Here is a 21,320-nt window from a genome sequence, read left to right on the forward strand (position 1 = left end):
TGTTCCTTCATTGTCACTGGATAGAAATACTGGATTCCCTCCCTAACTACACTGTGGTTGTACCTACATCATACCTGCAGCATGGACTCCATAATGCAACTCAACAGCACCTCTCAAGGATGACCAATAAATTCTGGCCTTGTCAGTAACATCCACACACTATGAATGATATTTTTTTACAATTTAGAGTACCCAATTATTTTTTTCCAATTAAGGGGCAATTTAGCGTGGCCAATCCACCTAACCTGCACATCTTTGGGTTGTGGGGGTGGAACCCACGCAGACACAGGGAGAATGTGCAAACCCCACACGGACAGTGACCCAGGGCCGGGATTTGAACCCGTGTCCTCAGCGCCATAGGCAGCAGTGCTAACCACTATGCCATGTGCTACCCCGATGAATGATTTTTTAATAAAATTAGTGGATGAATGCTTACATTTGGTAAATTTGACTGAGGCCTAACAACTCCATTCAAATAATGGACCAAGGAATTTAATGTTTGTGAGCAGTTTTTCTTCATATTGTACAAGACTTAATTTCAAGGTTGCTGTGTTCAGTGAAACTTCAGTTGGTATTACAAAGCAACAGCAGCTTTTGTTTCCCACTCTCTGGAACATTCTGTGTGATTGTAGCATTCAGCACAAGGGGACCCTATAATGTCATTGCAACAGTATGCTTGCTCGCATCAGGTGGCTCTCCTGTGTTCAATTAGCAATATTCCGGTATAATATGTGTCACTGGCCTATGTTTAAACTTGAATGAAGAAACTTTAGCTCCCCATTGAACAGGAACTTGGAGAAGCAGCATTATATTTTTGAAAGCTTTTAAGAAAAGAAGGTCTATGCTGGAAATCATCCATCATTGAGAATCAGGAATGAATTTATAACATTGAATGTTGGCCAATCCAACACACACAAATAAGTTTCTGAGAGGTTTGTTAAATTGGACAATGTGTAAGACCAGAATTTGGTTCTTCCAAAGAGAATGTTTCGACAAAAAGAATAATGTCAGTCCTGTTTTTTGAACAGTAAAACTACAATTCGGGATAGCAATTGTGACGCTAGCCAAAAGAAATATATGGAGTGAAAATTCACTTGAGCTCACTTTTGAACTTGAAGTAAGTGGTGCACTGACAGTCCATACCAAAAACCAGACGCCTGAAATTGATTGGCCTCGTAGATATATTGCCGGCACGTTATGGACACCACTGGGGCATTAAAAGGAAAACAATTTGGGCTGGCTACTTCCCAGTAAGCATATTGTGGAATATATAGAAAAGGCATGAGATTTGGATTTAAAAGCTGGCTATAAAAATGAGTGGCTATGTGCTAAATGACTTAATCCTGCTCCCAATGTTATTCTGCCCTTGATGTTACCTCTTTAGGGTAATGCATCAATGCCTGACAGGTTCATCGGAAATTTCTTTGCTTACATTAAACAATTTGATGTAACAGCAGACAAACAAATTTCAGGTAAATGTTAAAGACTTTGTATGCACATGTCCCAGATGGTAATTTGAAGGACAGTTTTTCAGTAACTATGAGTGCAATTTAACAGGAAAAACAGAGTCCTGTTTTGGATGTGTTTAGCAGGGTGTTTCTCACTGCCTGCAGTGCCAAGAATGACCCACTATTAAACGGGACTTTGTTTTCTTCCTGGTTCAAAGGGAGGAACACCCCATCAAGGTTGCACTTACATTCATTTCCTGCACTGACGACCATTTTTAAATGCTGCCCAACCTCTCAAAACCCCTAACCCTTCAATGCCCCAATGCACCGATTAGGGGGCCCTCTAGTCCCCCCATCACCCCACCTCACAAGAGCAAGGCACCGCTGGGTAAACTGGCACCTGGATCAGGCAAACTGGCACCTTGACACCATGGCAGTGCCAGCCTGGCACTTGACAGTGCCACCTGGGAACGTTGGCACTGATGGGGTGGCTCTGCCAGGGTGCCAGGTTGGCAGTGCCCAGGTGGCATTGGGGATGCCAGGGTACCACACTGCCCAGAGCCCGACCACCTGAGGCCTCCGATCGCCTGGGAGACACCCCCACGTCCACCTTTGTGGAAACCTGTGCTAAACGGTGCCATGGCAGGGTCTCCAAGGCTTGGACATTTGATCCCGAGTTTGGGATACTCCGGCGCAGACATATTCAAGTGGGTCTAACTGCTGACTTAAATATGCAGATCTGGATCCCGCCCAGTGAAGGCAAGATCCAGATTACGACGTCTCGCGAGATCTCGTTAGATCCCACGAGAAGTCCCAAACATCGTAAATCTCCTGAGGAACGCCCGTCAAGGCCGCACTTACATTCACTTCCTGTACTGACAGGAAGAGATCAAGGCACCATTTTTAAATGCTGCACTGATCTCTTGACCCCTCCCCCCACACCAGGGACACCCTAATGCCCTGATGCATAATCAATTACACTCAAGACAAAGTGATTTCGTAACTGAAGGCTTTAATCGACTAGAACTTGTTCCCTAGCAGTTTCGGTACAGAAAGTGAAGGCTGCTGGGACGGCACCGGTTCTTATACTCCGCCTGTCAGGGCAGAGCTATGTATCAATAGCCAATGGTAAACTCCTAGGTTTAACCAAAGGTCATCAGCCTCTTAGGTACAGCAATACCTGATAATCCCACATGCCCAAACTTAGTGATTAGAGGATCCTCAACCCCCCAATCACCCCATCTCATCTGGACACGGCACCCCTGGGCAAATTGGCTCCCAGAACAGGCAAACTGGCATCCAGGCATATTGGCACTGCCAGACTGGCACCCAGTAATGTAAGTTCATTCACAGCCATGTTTTCAAATCAGTCAAAAAAATTCAGCTCTGAAATAGTTTTAGCAAAGAAACATAAATTACTCCTCAGTACTCTTTAACTTAACCACACATTAAGAGTTAAGCAAGTTTGATTTAAAAATGTAATTGTTAATGTCGTTACCACCCAGCATAAATTTACATTACTATTTTGTTATTTACTTTTCAGGCCTTTGGCCTCACTTGGCATCACGTGCCTGCTCAGTTTGACATGCTGTTGGAAGTCCTGCAGTCCTACATTGAAGCCGTCTGACAGAGTAACCCATTGTAGCCAACAGAAAACCTGCTACCAGTGTCGCAACTAGCCAGGTGAGTGCAAATGAACTCCCTTGCCTGTGAAAACAACCACATCACCATTGTAAACGGACTTCTTCTCCCCCAAGCAACAACTTGGCAGTTGCCATGCACAGACGTGTACAAGTGATGATGAGAAAATGAAACAAGTAGTTTAGCGCTGCTGCTCCACTGAGCTTGGTCTGCTTCTGGGTCTCGAGGAATACTGTACAGGTATACCTAGTGAGATGTGACAAGAAAATAAGTGATCTAAATTCTACATTGTCTTTTTAAGCTGTTGGTACCATTCTTCACAAAATCTATGGAACTCTGTAAAATGCTGCATTTTGTGCCTATAATGGTGCTGTTACAGCAAGTGCTCTTAAGCCGAGGTAAGTGTAATCTTTTAGGTGCGTTGTCAATACAGCCAACACTGCTTATCATTGGTACTAACGTGAAAGGCCTGTGATTCACAATGGAAAATTTATTTGAATCTATAACCCTGACTGGAATATTTTTTCTTAAACTAGTATTTCAAAGAATTCCATTAAAAGCCCATTACTCACCCCCTTCCCTGACTACACCTGAAATATCCTGTCCTAATCAAGGACATGAAAGATATTGCTGGAACTCAATACTCCATGGGCGGGATTATCCGACCCTCCGCACCGAAATCGCGCTTGGCGCGGGGACGGAGAATTACCCAAAATAGGCTCCCACGCCGGCACGCGATTCTCCTGCGACCCGATTTCTCCACACTCGACGGGACGTGTGACCGCCGAGTTCCGCTGAGTCCCGCCGGCGTGGTTCACGCGTTGTCCCACCCGACGGGACCTTGGTGTTCTGGCTGCGGGGGCCATCCTGGTGGGGGGGAGCAGGGACGATCCGACTCTGGGGTGGGCCTCCACGGTGGCCAGGTCCGCGATCGGTGGCTACCGATCGGTGGGCGCACTCATTCCGGGGGGGGGGGGGCCTATGTTCCTCCGCGCCGGGCCCCTGTAAGGCTCCGACATGTTGCGCGGGGCCAGACGCGAAGATGGCCACCATGCGCATGCGCAGCCGCGTGGGCATAACTGCAGGGCCATGCCGGCAGCCAGAGCTGCGGGACCCATGCTGGGGCCCTGCTAGCCCCCTTGAAGACGGAGAATCACCCCGGACTGTCTAGGAAAAAGTCCGGAGTGATTCCTGCCTGTTTTCCGGCGGGCGTGGAGACTTAGTCCCCAGAAGGGAGAATCCTGCCCCATAAATCTGACCTGTTTGCACTTTTTTCTGGTTCAATGTACATTATAGTAGTAGTGCAATGTTATTTGTGATTCTCGCATTGACTGAACGTGCGACAAAGAACTCCTCACTTGCACTGTCACACTGATACTGTCCACAGAAAGTATTTAGTTTTGCCCAGTTTCTCTTTAGCTGAAATCCTCATGTGGCACCATACCTGAGAAATACAAAAGGCAATCACACTTCATTGAGATGCAAAGAATCCACTGAGCGACCTGTTTCTGCCTGAAATAGCCAGCACATTTAACACTGCAAGGGACAACTTTGTCATCAACAATAATGATAATGGCAAGTGGATTGCGCTATTTGCTGATTTCAATGTGGGTGGTTTAAATAGAGATTTTATATTAAATAATAGTGAAACTATTTTGTGCTTTTTTAATTAAACAAACTGTCAGGAACCCCCAAAGTTGCTCGGCGTGCTCTCTCATGCTGTCAAAGCATAACAGGTTGATTGATCAAACAACATCTGTGCAAGTGAAGCTAGCTTGCCAGCCACTTAACCATCTGTGGGGCGGCGAATGGGGAGATGGCACAACAAGCGTAATTCAACTACAAGAATATTCAGCTCCCAGTATGTGACATGAGGCGGATGGAGCAAAACATATCTGGTAAACTAGGCACAGGGATCAGAACCCTGAAGGTTGCCTGCCCAGAGAAGCTGGGTCAGGCAAAATGCCCAGTTGAGAAATGACAAATTGGAATTTACTTACATTGAAATCCATTTTTGCTGTCAATGTGAAATGCTGATAGTGGACAAATTAGCCTGCATTCCTTAATGCACTTAACCTACATTGATCTCATGACTTGTTGCAGTCAAACGATGGGAAAATGGTTGATGAACAGTCGACTAGGGCAAGGAATGCTACCAAAATCAACTAGAATGACGTGGATGGTGAAAAAATGGTCAAATAATGGACCACAAGGTTTGTGGCTTGGTTTCCACATTGAAAATTATTTGGATCTATCCTCGGAAATGGCAGAGCATAGAACATAGAACATAGAACAATACAGCACAGTACAGGCCCTTCGGCCCACGATGTTGCACCGAAACAAAAGCCATCTAACCTACACTATGCCATTATCATCCATATGTTTATCCAATAAACTTTTAAATGCCCTCAATGTTGGCGAGTTCACTACTGTAGCAGGTAATGCATTCCACGGCCTCACTACTCTTTGCGTAAAGAACCTACCTCTGACCTCTGTCCTATATCTATTACCCCTCAGTTTAAAGTTATGTCCCCTCGTGCCAGCCATTTCCATCCGCGGGAGAAGGCTCTCACTGTCCACCCTATCCAACCCCCTGATCATTTTGTATGCCTCTATTAAGTCTCCTCTTAACCTTCTTCTCTCCAACGAAAACAACCTCAAGTCCATCAGCCTTTCCTCATAAGATTTTCCCTCCATACCAGGCAACATCCTGGTAAATCTCCTCTGCACCCGCTCCAAAGCCTCCACGTCCTTCCTATAATGCGGTGACCAGAACTGTACGCAATACTCCAAATGCGGCCGTACCAGAGTTCTGTACAGCTGCAACATGACCTCCCGACTCCGGAACTCAATCCCTCTACCAATAAAGGCCAACACTCCATCGTCCTTCTTCACAACCCTATCAACCTGGGTGGCAACTTTCAGGGATCTATGTACATGGACACCTAGATCCCTCTGCTCATCCACACTTTCAAGAACTTTACCATTAGCCAAATATTCTGCATTCCTGTTATTCCTTCCAAAGTGAATCACCTCACACTTCTCTACATTAAACTCCATTTGCCACCTCTCAGCCCAGCTCTGCAGCTTATCTATATCCCTCTGTAACCTGCTACATCCTTCCACACTATCGACAACACCACCGACTTTAGTATCGTCTGCAAATTTACTCACCCACCCTTCTGCGCCTTCCTCTAGGTCATTGATAAAAATGACAAACAGCAACGGCCCCAGAACAGATCCTTGTGGTACTCCACTTGTGACTGTACTCCATTCTGAACATTTCCCATCAACCACCACCCTCTGTCTTCTTTCAGCTAGCCAATTTCTGATCCACATCTCTAAATCACCCTCAATCCCCAGCCTCCGTATTTTCTGCAATAGCCTACCGTGGGGAACCTTATCAAACGCTTTGCTGAAATCCATATACACCACATCAACTGCTCTACCCTCATCTACCTGTTCAGTCACCTTCTCAAAGAACTCAATAAGGTTTGTGAGGCATGACCTACCCTTCACAAAGCCATGCTGACTATCCCTGATCATATTATTCCTATCTAGATGATTATAAATCTTGTCTCTTATAATCCCCTCCAAGACTTTACCCACTACAGACGTGAGGCTCACCGGTCTATAGTTGCCGGGGTTGTCTCTGCTCCCCTTTTTGAACAAAAGGACCACATTTGCTGTCCTCCAGTCCTCTGGCACTATTCCTGTAGCCAATGATGACATAAAAATCAAAGCCAAAGGTCCAGCAATCTCTTCCCTGGCCTCCCACAGAATCCTAGGATAAATCCCATCAGGTCCCGGGGACTTATCTATTTTCAGCCTGTCCAGAATTGCCAACACCTCTTCCCTACGTACCTCAATGCCATCTATTCTATTAGCCTGGGGCTCAGCATTCTACTCCACAACATTATCCTTTTCCTGAGTGAATACTGACGAAAAATATTCATTTAGTATCTCGCCTATCTCTTCAGACTCCACACACAATTTCCCATCCCTGTCCTTGACTGGTCCTACTCTTTCCCTAGTCATTCGCTTATTCCTGACATACCTATAGAAAGCTTTTGGGTTTTCCTTGATCCTTCCTGCCAAATACTTCTCATGTCCCCTCCTTGTTCGTCTTAGCTCTCTCTTTAGATCCTTCCTCGCTACCTTGTGACTATCCATCGCCCCAACCGAAACTTCACACCTCATCTTCACATAGGCCTCCTTCTTCCTCTTAACAAGAGATTCCACTTCCTTGGTAAACCACGGTTCCCTCGCTCAACGCCTTCCTCCCTGCCTGACCGGTACATACTTATCAAGAACACGCAGTAGCTGATCCTTGAACACGCCCCACTTATCCAGTGTGCCCAACACTTGCAGCCTACTTCTCCACCTTATCCCCCCCCAAGTCACGTCTAATGGCATCATAATTGCCCTTCCCCCAGCTATAACTCTTGCCCTGCGGTGTATACTTATCCCTTTCCATCATTAACGTAAACGTCACCGAATTGTGGTCACTGTCCCCAAAGTGCTCTCCTAACTCCAAATCCAACACCTGGCCTGGTTCATTACCCAAAACCAAATCCAACGTGGCCTCTCCTCTTGTTGGCCTGTCAACATAAAACCCTCCTGCACACACTGTACAAAAAACGATCCATCTATTGTACTCAAACTATATCTTTTCCAGTCAATATTTGGAAAGTTAAAGTCTCCCATAATAACTACCCTGTTACTTTCGCTCTTATCCAGAATCATCTTCGCCATCCTTTCCTCTACACCCCTAGAACTATTAGGAGGCCTATAAAAAAACTCCCAACAGGGTGACCTCTCCTTTCCTGTTTCTAACTTCAGCCCATACTACCTCGGAAGAAGAGTCCCCATCTAGCATCCTCTCCGCCACCGTAATACTGCTCTTGACTAGCAGCGCCACACCTCCCCCTCTTTTGCCTCCTTCTCTGAGCTTACTAAAACACCTAAACCCCGGAACCTGCAACATCCATTCCTGTCCCTGCTCTATCCATGTCTCCGAAATGGCCACAACATCGAAGTCCCAGGTACCAACCCATGCTGCCAGTTCCCCTACCTTGTTTCGTATACTCCTGGCATTGAAGTAGACACACTTCAAACCACCTACCTGAACACTGGCCCCCTCCTGCGACGTCAAATCTGTGCTCCTGACCTCTATACTCTCATCTCCCTTACCCTAAAACTACAATCCAGGTTCCCATGCCCCTGCTGCATTAGTTTAAACCCCCCCAAAGAGCACTACCAAATCTCCCCCCCAGGATATTTGTGCCCCTCAGGTTCAGATGTAGACCATCCTGTCTGTAGAGGTCCCACCTTCCCCAGAAAGAGCCCCAGTTATCCAGAAATCTGAATCCCTCCCGCCTGCACCATCCCTGTAGCCACGTGTTTAAATGCTCTCTCTCCCTATTCCTCATCTCACTATCACGTGGCACGGGCAACAACCCAGAGATAACAACTCTGTGTGTTCTAGCTCTGAGCTTCCATCCTAGCTCCCTGAAAGCCTGCCTGACATCCTTGTCCCCTTTCCTACCTATGTCGTTAGTGCCAATGTGGACCACGACTTGGGGCTGCTCCCCCTCCCCCCTAAGGACCCGGAAAACACGATCCGAGACATCACGTACCCTTGCACCTGGGAGGCAACATACCAAACGTGAGTCTCTCACGCTCCCACAAAATCTCCTATCTGTGCCCCTGACTATAGAGTCCCCAATTACTAATGCTCTGCTCCTCTCCCCCCTTCCCTTCTGAGCAACAGGGACAGACTCCGTGCCAGAGGCCCGTACCCCATGGCTTACCCCTGGTAAGTCCCCCCCCCCCCACAAGTATCCAAAGCGGTATACTTGTTTCTCAGGGGAACGACCGCAGGGGATCCCTGCACTGACTGCTTTTTCCCAGTCCCTCTTACAGTTACCCACCTATCTCCAATCTTTGGTGTAACTAATTCCCTGAAGCTGCTATCTATGACCCCTTCTGCCTCCCGAATGATCCGAAGTTCTTCCAACTCCAGCTCCAGTTCCCTAACTCGGTCTTGGAGGAGCTGGAGATGGCAGCACTTCCTGCAGGTAAAATCAGCAGGGACACTAACTGCATCCCTCGCCTCAAACATCCTGCAGGAGGAACATTGCACTCCCTTCCCTGCCATTCCTCTAACTTTCTACCAAGATCTGGCTAACAACTAAATTAAATTTTTTATAAAAAAAATAATAATAATATAATAAAATATGGTACTTACCTCAGACCAATGGGTTTTATTATTAGGTTCGAGGAGGAGGGCGGGTGGGAGACACTACACGTGTAGTGTCTCGGGTTTCCTCTCCACCAGAATTTATTGGTGAGGGTCTTCCCAGACGTCCGCGGGTCGACTTCCTGTTCCCGCCCAAAAAACTAATTTTTAAAAAAAAATTCTCAGCTCCTGCTGAAATTGACTAACCAGCCAGCTCCACTCCCGCCAAAATCGACTGGCCTGCCCCTGCAAAGACAAATGTTTTTAAAGGACAGACTTACCTCCCAGCAGCCACTTCCGCACTGCTCCCGCTGAAACTGACTCACCAGCTGGTCTCCCACCGAAATCGACTGGCCTGCCCCTGCAAAGACAAGTGCTTTTAAAGGACAGACTTACCTCCCAGCAGCCACTTCCGCACTGCTCCCGCTGAAACTGACTCACCAGCTGTTCTCCCGCCGAAATCGACTGGCCTGCCCCTGCAAAGACAAGTGCTTTTAAAGGACAGACGTACCTCCCAGCAGCCACTTCCGCACTGCTCCCGCTGAAACTGACTCACCAGCTGTTCTCACGCCGAAATTGACTGGCCTGCCCCTGCAAAGACAAGTGTTTTTAAAGGACAGACTTACCTCCCAGCAGCCACTTCCGCACTGCTCCCGCTGAAACTGACTCACCAGCTGTTCTCACGCCGAAATCGACTGGCCTGCCCCTGCAAAGACAAGTGCTTTTAAAGGACAGACTTACCTCCCAGCAGCCACTTCCGCACTGCTCCCGCTGAAACTGACTCACCAGCTGTTCTCACGCCGAAATCGACTGGCCTGCCCCTGCAAAGACAAGTGCTTTTAAAGGACAGACTTACCTCCCAGCAGCCACTTCCGCACTGCTCCCGCTGAAACTGACTCACCAGCTGTTCTCACGCCAAAATCGACTGGCCTGCCCCTGCAAAGACAAGTGTTATTAAAGGACAGACTTACCTCCCAGCAGCCACTTCCGCACTGCTCCTGCTGAAACTGACTCACCAGCTGTTCTCCCGCCGAAATCGACTGGCCTGCCCCTGCAAAGACAAGTGCTTTTAAAGGACAGACTTACCTCCCAGCCGCCACTTTCGCACTGCTCCCGCTGAAACTGACTCACCAGCTGTTCTCCCGCCGAAATCGACTGGCCTGCCCCTGCAAAGACAAGTGCTTTTAAAGGACAGACTTACCTCCCAGCAGCCACTTCTGCACTGCTCCCGCTGAAACTGACTCACCAGCTGTTCTCCCGCCGAAATCGACTGGCCTGCCCCTGCAAAGACAAGTGCTTTTAAAGGACAGACTTACCTCCCAGCAGCCACTTCTGCACTGCTCCCGCTGAAACTGACTCACCAGCTGTTCTCACGCCGAAATCAACTGGCCTGCCCCTGCAAAGACAAGTGCTTTTAAAGGACTGAAGCAACTGAATAGTTACTTTGCATGAGCCTTCACGGTCGAGGACACCAGTGGGGTACCAGAACTTCAGGAAAATCAGGGGCCAGAGGTGAGTGTAATGGCCATCACTATGGAGAAGGTTCTGGGGAAACGGAAAGGTTTGAAGGTGGACAAATCACCTGGACCGGATGGACTACATCCAAGGGTTCTAAAGGAGATAGCTGAGGAGATTGTGGAGGCATTGGTAGTGGTTGTTCAGGAATCACAGGAGTCAGGGATGGTCCCAGTGGACTGGAAAATGGCCAATGTAACACCCGTACTAGGAAGGGAGGAAGGCAGAAGATGGGACATTATAGACCGATTAGCCTGACTTTGGTCATTGGTAAAATTTTAGAGTCCATTATTGAAGAAGAGATTGCAGAGTACTTGGAAGTGCAAGAGAAAATAGGACTGAGTCAGCATGGCATTGTCAAGGGGAGGTCATGACTGAAAAATCTGATAGAGTTCTTTGAGGAGGTAACAGGGAAGTTAGACAATGGAGAACCAGTTGGTGTGATCTATTTAGATTTCCACAAGGCCTTTGACAAGGTGCCGTATAGGAGGCTGTTAAATAAGTTAGGAGCCCATGGTGTTAAGGGTAAAATCCTGGCATGGATAGAGGATTGGCTGACAGGCAGAAGGCAGAGAGTGGGGATGTTTTCTTTTCAGGATGGCAGCCGGTGACTACTGGTGTGCCTCAGGGGTCAGTGCTGGGACCACAACTTTTCACAATATACATTAACGGTCTGGAAGAAGGAACTGAGGGCAATGTTGCTAGGTTTGCAGATGATACAAAGATATGCAGAGGGACAGGTAGTATTGAGGAAGCAGGGGGGCTGCAGAAGGATTTGGAGAGGCTAGGACAGTGGGCAAAGAAGTGGCAGATGGAATACCATGTCAGTATAAAGGAACCTTGCCAATGGAGATTAGGCCACAAGTCACCATAAGACCATAAGAACATAAGACACATTGCACGTGACTTAGTTCTAACTCAAATAGGTTTCTTCAAAAACACTATTCATTTACACGATATGCGTAATAAGCTTCTAGGTAAGCATATTTTTCTCATGTGTAGACTAATCTATCTTTCCTCTTAATTTCTTGTACATGATTGCTGCAGTCACTGTAACATCATGATACACGTTACAATCTCATTACCCATAACTATTAATCCATTATTCTACTCTGTAGTTTATTTCTGGACATTTAGATTTTTATTTAATTTTGTGCTAGACAGAACTTTGAGAGATAAGGTGGTATAAATCATGGGCGGCACGGTGGTTAGCACTGCTGCCTCATAGCGCCAGGGACCCGGGTTCAATTCTGGCCTTGGGTGACTGGCTGTGTGGAGTTTCACTTCCTGCCCGTGTCTGCGTGGGTTTCCTCCCACTGTCCAAAGATGTGCAGGTTTGGTGGACTAGCCTTGCTAAAATTGTCCTATAGTGTCTAAAGATGTTTACGTTGGGTGGGGTTGCGGGAATGGTGGCCCGGGGGGGGGGGGGGGGGGGGGGGGGGGGTGGCTAGGTTAGGGTGCTCTTTCAGAGGGTCGGTGCAGAGCCGATGGGCCGTATGGCCTTCTTCTGCACTGTAGGGATTCTTCTGCACTGTAGGGATTCTATGAAATGAGGATTTTGGCAAGAAACGTTTATCTTGCTTTGGAGCTCTCGCACGTCGGATGAGCCAGTTATCACTCATGAGCAAACGTGAGTAATGACTGGCAATCATGTTTCGCCAGTCAGAAGTGAAACATGCTGTTGGCGGTACTCAAGCTCTCGATCACCACTTTCAAATACAACAAAGTACTGCTCAATCACATGAGATTTGTCCTTTGACAGTAGGTCTAACTGAGCCATCTTATCTCGTCCGTTCCACCCCTCTGGATTCAATTATAACAACATATAAATCTGTCCTGACCAAAAAAATAAAGCAACAGGTATAATTGAAGTTCAAGATTTTTTGGGGGTACAAAGTGAAAATAGATTTGTTGGATCGAAAGCACACATTATGGGAATAATAATAACTATAAGCTGCTAAATGCATGGCTGGACTGTGGAGCTAAGTAAAACTGATGACTGAGGTAAGTGAATCTTGGCAAAGTACAATTGGGCATCCCGGATGTAGTGTGGTTAGGACATTAGTTTTCAATTAGTTCAAATACAACAGTTACTTACATAGGAATCAATTTGTAATTTGCGGCGCGATTCATCGATAACATTTCTAACTGTCATTTTGGGCGAATTAGGAAAGACGTTTCTCGTCGTTTTTTTGGGTGAGATTCATGCCGCTATTCAACCACGCTGTCATTTTTGGGGAGTTTGTCCCCGTCAGGCCCACACTGGGAGCTGAACCCACCGGTGAGACCCACTCCTCAGAGATCAGGCCGCCATTTTGAATAGATGCCCCGATCTCTAAGTGAGCTTGAGGATCCCCCCACCCACGGGCAATGTCACACCCCGTACATGTGGGCATTACCCCACACACCCCCAAGTAAGGACAACACGTTATGGGGTTACTGAGGGCTCATCCCCTTTACAGGCCTCCCCATGTCCCCTTTTGCCACCCCCACCTTTCAGGATCACCACCCTTAAGCACTCAGTCTTTATGCGACCTTTTCATAGCCACCCTTTACCCTCCCTCCACCTCATCTTTCGTACCCCCATCTTTCCCTCCTTTCATGGGCATGGATCCTTCAGGCTTGGAAGTCTGGGCCCCCCGGTACTGCCATCTTGGCAGTGTGCCTGCCAGCCTGGCAGTGCCACCCTGGCACCTTGGCAGTGCCAGACTGGCGGTACATGGTGCAAGGCTGGTAGTGCCAAGGTGCCTGGATGCCAGAGGGAAAGCCAGGGGGCCACCCTTATTCCCGACCACCCACAGGTCTTCAATGGCGTCGGTATCTCCCCCAGGTGCCATTTTTGTGCAGACTAGTGCTAAATGGCACTCAGTCCAGGCCTTGCTGGGGAGGCCATTAGTTCCCTGGGGAGGCCATTAGTTCCCTGGAGCCAGCAGAATGCAGCGCAGACATATTTAAATGAGCCCAACTCGGACGGGATCCACATTGCAACTCATAAGGTTCAGATGAATCTCGCGAGACATCTCCAGGGTCACAAATCTCTGAGAAGCCTCTCGTGGTGCTCTCTTTCTTTTAACTCTCCTTATTTTGAGAGTGACTTTTATCCTGCAATCAATTTTCATACACAAGTATAACTGAATATTTTGGGCCTAGCAATAGATGTTGTCATAATATACATCAGTACATTATGGTGCAATCACATACACACACTGATGGACATGCAGTAGGACCAACCAGCATACATAACACCGCAGCCAATCACCAGTGAGAGCACAAGCACTATAAAGACAGGGGACAGGAGAGTTCCCGCTCATTCTAGCAGCAGCCAGCTCAGAGCACAGAGCTCACAGCCTGCATCACAGACATTCACCATGTGCTGAGTGCATCACCGTAGCTAGTGATAGGAGAGGGTCCACAGTTAAACTGGTATTGCTTATACCCACGTTTACAGTATGTTAGCATAGTTGAACAGTTAATAAAATAGCGTTATACCACTTCCAGCATTGTTGGCTTGTTTGTAAACCAGAACACCCAACACGACAGATGTACCACTGAATCTCATTGACAGCTGGTCTTCAATGTATATCCTGTTTCACATACCAACTGCAGCCCTGACATTGCCTGCACACTCCTCATTAAAGAATGTCGGTTCCAATTTAATGCTGAAAAACACAAGGGTCATGGTGTTCGCATATAAAGCAGTTAATAGCTTTCAAGCTGCTTTTTACACCAAGTCACAAATAAAATAAATCCAACCTGACCTGCTTGCAAAATAGGCTGTCTTTCCGAAGGTTGATTTGAAAACTGAGCAAGGCCGAGCAAGTTGAATGTATCTTTAATTTGTGTCCATTTCATAAGGTTCTGAGCTTTTTCTGTTGTCCATTAATGCAGAAAAAGACCAATGTGTGCAAGCATTTTCTTTGCGCATTTATGCTGAATTTATGCAGTGGAAGGGTTTGTGTTGTTCAGTACAGTAACACTACAGACTAAGAGGAACTGAGAAAATCCAGAAAGTCATGCATTTTTAGTATAAGAGGAGTTCAACAACAGAGAAAGTTCAAAGTATTGGATGAATTCAGGGAAATATCTTGGGCGGGATTCTCCGACCTCCCGCCGGGTCGGAGAATCGCCGGGGGGCGGCGTGAATCCCGCCCCCGCCGGCTGCCAAATTCTCCAGTGCCGGGGTGTTGGCGGGGGCGGGAATCGCGCCGCGCCAGTCGGGGGCTGTTGGCAGCGCCCCCCCCGGAAATTCTCCAGCCCGCGATGGGCCAAGTGGCCGCCCGTTTTCGGCCGGTCCCGCCGGCGTATGGTACGACAGGTATTTACCGGCTGGACCTGGATCCGCGGGCGGCCTCCGGGGTCCTCGGGGGGGGGGGGGGGGGCCCTCCGGGGTCCGCGGAGGATTCCGCACCTTCCGGGCGGCCCGACGCCGGAGTGGTTCACGCCACTCCTCGGCACCGGGACCGCTCGCCCCGCCGGGTAGGGGAGAATCCCGTCCCTTATTTTGGCTATTTGGTTATTTTTGGTAAATAATAACTTTTAAAGTGTAGAATCTGTCTGAGAGCAGTAGTTATAAAATGTAACACAAAATAGGCAAGACCTTAATTATATTAGGGTAGATTTTCCTTTTCAGCCCCGAGATGGTACTCGAGGGAAAATTGACCATGAATTCTGGAACTCATATTTTTTATTCTATTCATTCTGGACATTCGGTTCCAATAGATTACTGACGAGGTAGCAGAAACTAAAACTATCCCATAATGTGATGTTACTCATAACTCATTCACAACCCAGAGGTTTAGCATCAGCATGAAACCAAAATATAACATCCATGCTAAACTTAAACTGTAAAATGGCTGTGAAAGCTCAAACTCCAAAGGAGAGGGAGATGCCCTCGTCTAGGTCAGATCCTGAATCCAGGCTCTGGCTGTATTTTGTGATAATTGCAATGTCAGTAGTTTGCACAGGCATGACAATTGTAGTCCATATGTACTCATTACACTTTGAAGCCAGGAGATAGTTCTGCATGAGTACTTGCATACATGCAAGTAATCATGCTTGCAGAGTGCAGGAGAGCATGCCAGGAGCAACATCAGGCATTCTGAAAAATTAGGTGTCGCCCTGGTGAAGCTACAACACAGGACTACTTGTGTGCCAGTCTGTGAGGAGTCTGCACGTCCTCCCCTTGTCCGTGTGGGTTTCCTCCGCGTGCTCCGGTTTCCTCCCACAAATCCCGAAAGACGTGCTGTTAGGTGAATTGGACATTCTGAATTCTCCCTCTGTCTGCCCGAACAGATGCTGGAATATGGCGACTAAGGGCTTTTCACAGTAACTTCATTGCAGTGTTAATGTAAGCCTACTTGTGACAATAAAGATTATTATTATTGAAAAAGCATAAGCAAGTAATAGAGCTAAGCGATTCCACAAAGAACGCATCAGATCTAAGCTCTGCAGTCCTGCCACATCCAGCTGTGAATGGTGGTGAACAATTAAACAACTCACTGGAGGAGGAGGCTCCATAAATATCCCCATCCTCATGATGGAGGAACCCAGCACATATGTGCAAAAGACAAGGCTGAGTCATTCGCAATAATCTTTAGCTAGAAGTGCCGAGTGGATGATCCATCTCGGTCTCCTCTGGATGTCCCCAGGGTCACAGATGTCAGTCTTTAGCCAATACATGATGTCAAGAAACAGCTGAAGGCACTGGATACTGCAAAGGCTATGGGCCATGACAATATCCCGGCAATAGTGCTGAAGACATGCTTCATAACTTACCGCATCCCGAGCCAAGCTGTTCCAGTACACTACAGCACTGGCATCTACCCGGCAAAAGAGCTGAATGCCAGAGGTGAGGTGAGAGTGACTGCCCTTGACATCAAGGCAGTATTTGACTGAGTATGGCATCAAGGAGCCCTAGCTAAACTGGAGTCAATGGGAATCAGAGGGGAAAACTCTCTGCTGTTTGGAGCCTTAACTAGCACAAAGGAAGATGGTTGTGGTGGTCGGAGGTCAATCATCTCAACTCCAGGACATCACTGAAGGAATTCCTCAGGGTAGTGTCTTAGGCCCAACCATCTTCAGCTACTTCATCACTGGCCTCCCTTCCATCATAAGATCAGCAGTAGGGATATTTGATGATGACTGCCCAACGTTCAGCACCATTTGCGACTCCTCAGATACTGAACGAGTCCATGTCCAAATGCAGTAAGATCTGGGCAATATCCAGGCTTGGGCTGACAAGTGGCAAGTTACATTCACGCCACAGATGTGCCAGGCAATGACCTTCTCCTCCTACAAGAGAGGATCTAACCACCGCCCCTTGACATTTTGTGGCATTTTCATCGCTGAATCTCCCACAATCGACATTTTGGGAGTTACCATTGATCAGAAACTGAACTGGACTAGCTACATTAATACTGTGGTTACCAGGACAGGTCAAAGGCTAGGAATCCTACGGCGAGTAACTCACCTCCTGACCCTCCAAAACCTATCCACCATCTACAAGACACAAGTCAGGAGTGTAATGGAACACTCTCTACTTGCCTGGATGAGTGCAGCTCCAACAACACTCAAGACGCTCGATACCATCCAGGACAAAGCAGCCCACTTGATCTCTCCCCATTCCACAAACATTCAAACCCTCCACCACCAATGAACAGTGGCAGCTGTGTGTACCATCAACAAGATGCACTGCAGTAACTCACCTAGTTTCCTTAGACAAGACCTTCCAAACCCATGACCACGGCCATCTAGAGGGACACGAGCAGTAGATACCTGGGAACCCCACCACCTGGAGATTCCCCTCCAAGTCACTCACCACCCTAACTTCGAACGATATCACCGTTCCTTCACTGTCTCTGGGGCAACATTCTGGAACTCCCTCCCTAATGGCACAGTGGGTGTACCTACACCTCAAGGACTGTAGCGGTTCAAGAATGCAACTCACAACCAGCTTCTGAAGGGCAACTAGGGATGGGCAATAAATGCTGGCCTAACCAGCAACGCCCACTTCCCGTAAATGAATAATAAAAAAAAAAATGCACAGAGCCTTTCTCCGCTGGTGGTAACAGTATGATGTTGGGAGACTTCAAAGTTTATAAACTACCTCGGAAATCTAAAGACTGATGAAGCATTTCATTATCGCAACCCCACATGGGAGTAAGGTTAAGTTTATTATGCTGCCAAGCACAAGTGGCATGAGATGTTCTCCTACAGGATCCCCCGTGTCATGTAGTCTCAGTGCTTTCAGCACACCTGCCTGTGATGTTATGTTGTTACTTTATTGTCATCATGTCTGTGATACACATCAACACAGACAAGTAGTCACCATAAGTTGGAGAGTTCAGATAATTAAATCACTTGGTTAGATGTGTGGGTCGTCCATTAACCAAATCTCCTGCCAAAAGCAGCTAATTTTCCTGTGTTTGTGACTTTGTTTTTTGTCACCTGCCAGCTGGTCTTCTTTATGAGAATTCCTGAGGATCATTCTTTATTATCCTTTACATTGCATGGCATCATTGTGAAGCTGCTTAAAGGTCCAAACATTTGAACAAACAATTTATTTGTCTTTTTCTGCAGACTCAAACTGTTTTTCTGTTTCTAAAATATACTCTTCAGTCCCTTACAGCCAATGATGTAATAATGTGAGAATACACCGCAAGGTCAGATTTCATAACTAACACATCTTCCTGTCACATACATAGTTCATTTGGGAGACAATAGTTAAGGTAAACAGCCATCACCTACCTTTACCATACTTTAACGAACAATCCCAAGCCGAACAAGGAATTACACTTCAGAATCGTGGACGAGCCCCCAATTTTATTAAGATCCAGACCAGACCTCAACAGTGGCTGGTATACTGGATCAAAACCCCAATATTTTAGTTTATTTGAAAGACTGTGCAGAAAGAAAGATTCACTCAAGGAGAGATTGCATGAAGAAATATTGGTTATTATTAAAATAAATTTATTAGAAATACAATATTAAACTTTTAACTTCACATCTGAAAAAGAACACCTGAACACAACTGTACAATTTCCCATTAAACAACAAGAAAATAAACATACAGCTCTTAATCCATTTTAAAATTAGCAGAGCATAGATTAATACTTGCAGTCCAGAACAGATTCTGGCTCTTGTTAGAACTCCTTCAGTCTCTGGCTGAATGTCTTCATATAGCTGCTTCAACTCACTTGTTTCATCCGCTTTCCTGTCTTCAGGACAAGAATCTTTTATTTTAAAATATTGGGTGAAATTCTCCCCCAACGGCGCGATGTCCGCCGACTGGCGCCAAAAACGGCGCCAATCAGACGGGCATCGCGCCGGCCCAAAGGTGCGGAATGCGCCGCATCTTTGGGGGCCGAGCCCCAACATTGAGGGGCTAGGCCGGCGCCGGAGGGATTTCCGCCTCGCCAGCTGGCGGAAATGGCGTTTGTTGCCCCGCCAGCTGGCGGAAATGGCGTTTGTTGCCCCGCCAGCTGGCGCGGAAATGCAGCGCATGCGCGGGAGCGTCTTCGGCTGCTGACAGTTTCTCGCGCATGCGCAGTGGGGAGAGTCACTTCCGCCTCCGCCATGGTGGAGACCGTGGCGGAGGCGGAAGGGAAAGAGTGCCCCCACGGCACAGGCCCCGCCCGCGGATCGGTGGGCCCCGATCGCGGGCCAGGCCACTGTGGGGGCACCCCCCGGGGTCAGATCGCCCCGCGCCCCCCCAGGACCCCGGAGCCCGCCCACGCCGCCTGGTCCCGCCGGTAAATACCAGCTTTGATTTACGCCGGCGGGACAGGCAATTTCTGGGCGGGACTTCGGCCCATCCGGGCCGGAGAATTGAGCGGGGGGTCCCGCCAACCGGCGCGGCCCGATTCCCGCCCCCGCCCAATCTCCGGTACCGGAGACTTAGGCGGGGGCGGGGGCGGGATTCATGGCGGCCGGGTCGGAGAATGACGTCCATTATTACTCTTTTTTTAATCATCCTACTTGGAAAGAATTGTGGTCTCATTGTCAGGCAGATCAGATCTCAGCTCCTCAGTCTCTCTCACAAAGCTTCTCCAAACTCACTGCCTCTCTGCCTCCACCAGCAATGACCTCATCACCCACAACATAAAAACAAATTCTGCAGGCTGCAAAAGCACATTAACTCCCCAGGGACCTCACCCAATCAAACCAGTCCATTACCCTAGACTGAAAACACATTCCTTCAACAATTTCACCGGCTATTCCCCAGAAGCTAAACAAAATCCTTTTTGAAACCATGATCACTGTAGTCACACACTATACCCCCAGGCTTTTAAACCTTAAATTGCCAACTACATTTATCATCCAATTGTCCTAATATCTTCCAATCATCACAGTGGACACATTTAAGATAAGAGTCAAAACATAAATGCATTTAATACTAATTGTAAAACAGGACAAGTGGATTCTGACAGAACAGGGAATGCCTTTCTTTCTGCTTTGCGGATAATTAATCTGTAGCTAATTAAATTTTTTTTGAATATACATCTTTTCAGTCCAGCTGATAACATAATGTCAGCTTGGTGTATGCTTGAGTGATATTGCATACTGACATTGATGAACATATTAAGTGGAGTTTTTATATATGCCAACCTACATCCACATCTTACCCCCTGGGAATTGTTCCACACCCTAATCCCTGCCACTATTCAGTGTGGAAAAGCTTACTCTGAATGTAACTTCATCTTCAATATTGCTCTCATCTTCAGAACTGACATTTTTCTGCACTTCCCTTCATAAACGACTTTCAAAATTAAGTGGAGAAAAACTATAGTGAAACTAAGAACTGCCCCATTGGCTGATGTGAGAGTGAAATGAAGAATGAACTGATGTTCTCCTTTTCATTTACCTTTCCATTATACAATAATTACCAATATGGTAGGATCCCAAATGAGAACTCCACTATTTTCAATTTGTAAAACTGTGAGAAAATGTTACTGCACCACAGGAATAATAACACTGACCAATAGGTATTTTTATGTTAAAACAAACTTTAATTTAATCACAGAAGTAACCACATTAGCAACAACGATATAGCTTTACAGTTAACAGTCACAATAGTTTGTAAGTAAAAGAAGAAACATTAACTTACTTCCTAAACCTGCTACCATGTTCCAATTAAGCAAACCAATATATATTAAATACCATTCATAAATAAAGTCACAACCAGGGCTTTACTTGCTTTCTCTATGCAGAACATTTGGAGAGAGAACGTTTTAGGACCAAACTGAAACACCTCTGTTCAGATTAGAGTTCTAAGACATATTGACTCTTCAGACAGACCTGTCTCCTCCCTTCAACTACATTACCTGTACCCAAAGCATAAGGCATTCTTTTGTCTCTCCTTACAAGATGTCGCTTGACTTGTTTAGCTGGTACCAAACACAATAACCCTCATAAATCATCTACACCCCAGGGGTCCTTCAAGCCTAAACAATATTCCACTAGATAGCGTTGGGTAT

General features: G+C 47.1%; 1 protein-coding gene across 5 annotated transcripts in view; it reads left to right on the top strand.

Annotated features, from left to right (window-relative positions):
* Positions 1–21,320, top strand: part of LOC140428495 (disks large-associated protein 1-like) — a 720,347-nt gene that overhangs the window by 404,357 nt on the left and 294,670 nt on the right. For 4 of the 5 annotated variants that reach the window (XM_072515041.1, XM_072515040.1, XM_072515039.1 and 1 more), the window contains one exon: positions 2,992–3,131. The gene's annotated coding sequence lies outside the window, so the exon portion shown is untranslated. Of the gene's footprint in view, positions 1–2,991; positions 3,132–3,167; positions 3,330–21,320 lie in introns of those variants that run through there. The other variant, XM_072515043.1, reaches the window with a different exon arrangement.

The sequence above is a fragment of the Scyliorhinus torazame genome, chromosome 8, assembly GCF_047496885.1.
Source record: "Scyliorhinus torazame isolate Kashiwa2021f chromosome 8, sScyTor2.1, whole genome shotgun sequence".
NCBI lineage: Eukaryota > Metazoa > Chordata > Chondrichthyes > Carcharhiniformes > Scyliorhinidae > Scyliorhinus > Scyliorhinus torazame.